Genomic DNA, 2,744 nt, shown 5'->3' with positions numbered 1-2,744 from the left:
ATTAATGTCTACTTTTAAAAATATGATATATGTAAACATACAGTTCTGGTCACAGTGATAGTCTCTTAATCACAGCTAATGCAGCTAACCAGCATCAATAGTCCCAGTAATGCAAAGTTTTCGCTTTAGTAGTTCTGGTATCTTGTTAATCACAGCTGATTCTTCAGCCCCAGCTAACCAGAACTACAAAATCTTCACAATAAAAACAGCAATGACCCTGAAAAGAGTCTTTAATCTTCCCTCTGAAATTTCACAAGCCAGGCCTCCATTGTCTGCACTGTTCTCAACATTATCTTCCAACCTCCTACAAAACATTCCAGAGAGCTCTCAACACTCAATGGCTCCTCTAGCCCAAAGTTCCAAAGTCCTTCCACAGTCCTCCCCAAAACATGGTCAGGTTGTCACAGGAATACCCTACTATCCTGGTACCACTAAGTCTGACAAAGACAGAGGAGGAAGCTCACAGCCAACCATTGAACTGAGTTCAGGGGTCCCCAATGGAGGAGTTGGAGAAGGGACTGAAGGAGCTGAGGGTGTTTACAGCCCCATGGAGGGAGCAACAGTGTCAACAGGCCAGACCCCCGGAGCTCCCGGGGACTGGACCACCAACCAAAGAGTATACATGGAGGGACCCATGGCGCTGGCCACATATGTGGCAGAGGACGGACGGCCTTGTTGAACATCTGTGGGAGGAGCAGCCCTTGGGCCTGAGGGTGTTCAATGCCCCAGTGTAGGGGAATGTCAGGGAGGACCCTCAAAGAGGCAGAGGGAAGGGAGAAGGGGGAAGGGAGAAGGGATAGGTTTCCAAAGGAGAGATCTGGAAAGGGGAAAACATTTGAAATGTAAATAAAGAAAATACCTAATTTTTTAAAAAAAAGTACAATTCGTTATAGCTGAGAAAGAAATACTTTAATATAGAGGCTGCACAAATCACAGCAAAATATGCATTCCTATGGGTTCATCCCTGTGCTAACACCTGGGAGAGCACTTCCTTTAGTGCTCCCATGTGTACTTAGCTTTAAACATTTTAGGGGGTAAAGATGTGTTATTAAGAAGAAAACAAAGCTGGGCGGTGGTGGCTCACGCCTTTAATCCCAGCACTCGGGAGGCAGAGGCAGTCGGATTTCTGAGTTCGAGGCCAGCCTGGTCTACAAAGTGAGTTGCAGGACAGCCAGGGCTACACAGAGAAACCCTGTCTCGAAAAACCACAAAAACAAAAAAGAGAAAGAAAACAAAAACGTTTCTCACAATACAGGTCGTCATGTGCAAAATGAAAATAAAGAAAAAGAAAAGGTTGTTGTTTAATTTAGAACATAAGACACAAGCCCTGTGTTGGATCTTTCAATTGTTATATATTTATTTGTCTTTAAAGAGACTTTACTGGATATAAGTATCTTTTAAATTATTAACATGCTTATGTCTGTATAAAAATTCAAGTATGTATGTATCATATTTGAAAGCACATTTGTTATTCTTAGGTCAGTGAGGACAATGTCCATTGTGAATAGCATCTCCTGGTCTAGGAGGAGTAAACTCTTTAAAAGTAATTTAGAGTCTTAAGGGATAGAGACCATGTTGTGTACTAGAATCGAGATAGGGTTCAAGGAGATATTGCTGCGAGCAGTCGGCGCTCTTAACCGCTGAGCCATCTCTCCAGCCCCCATAGTCGCCCATAGTTTAAAAAATATTAAAATATAAAACAATCTGTTCCACTCTCACCTGGCTGTCCTCACCTCAGTGAGTGCGTCACCGCAGGTCAGTGCTCTCAGGTTCCCCAGCCTGTCATCCGTGAGCTCCACCTCCAAGCTCCCACCTGTCTCATTACCCCCACCATCTCGCCTGTCACAGTACTACTGCTCTTTACTGTCCTTCCGTCTTCCTCCCACTCTCCACCTCTGACCAGCACGCCTCCCCGCCCTGCCCCGCCCCCAGCAGCTATTTTTATATTTCTTTATCGAGATGGATGTGCCATGGCATGCATGTGGGCATCAGAATGCTACTTCAGTGCTCAGCTCTCTCCTTCCACCATCCAGGTTCTGCGGATGGAAGTCAGGTCGTCGGGCTTGGCAACAGGCGAAGCGCCGTCACCCACAGAGCCATCTCATGAGCTCTTCTTTATCTTTGCAATGTCGGTCACTTAGCTCCCAATCCTCAAATGGCTTCCTACCGCCCTGGAGTAGAAACCCGGGGCCTTTCCAGGGGTTCAAGGGCCCTGCACCTCACTCCCTTCTCCCAACATCTGACCCACCACACTGGTACCTCTTGACCTTACACAGGCTTTCCCAGGGGTGAGGGGGGATGTTCTCCATCACTTGTTCGGATCAAGACCTGCCCATCTGCCCTACTCTTCCACCTCCCCTCTCTCAGACTCCCCCCTCATCCACTGCTGCACCCCACGACAGGAGAGAATCCCCAATCTGTAAAAACAGGCAGTATTTCTTCCCAGCAGGGTCCTTGTCCCACCTGCGGGGCAGGGTATCCCTTCCAGCTTCCTGGGCTGGGACAGTAGGGACGTGGGGTCAGCCTGAACTGTAGGCTCCACTAGCTTCCATTGGTCCTGGCTTGAGCCTTCACAAGGAATGGAGAGCCGTAGTTTCTTGGCTGATGGGTGAGCAGCTGTCTAATGAGGTCATGCAAGAACCAGCTGAGAGCTGGGCGTGGTGGCGCACGCCTTTAATCCCAGCACTCGGGAGGCAGAGGCAGGCGGATTTCTGAGTTCGAGGCCAGCCTGGTCTACAAAGTGA

Source organism: Mus caroli, chromosome 9, assembly GCF_900094665.2.
Source record: "Mus caroli chromosome 9, CAROLI_EIJ_v1.1, whole genome shotgun sequence".
In the NCBI taxonomy this organism is placed as follows: domain Eukaryota; kingdom Metazoa; phylum Chordata; class Mammalia; order Rodentia; family Muridae; genus Mus; species Mus caroli.
This window is presented reverse-complemented; position numbering follows the sequence as displayed.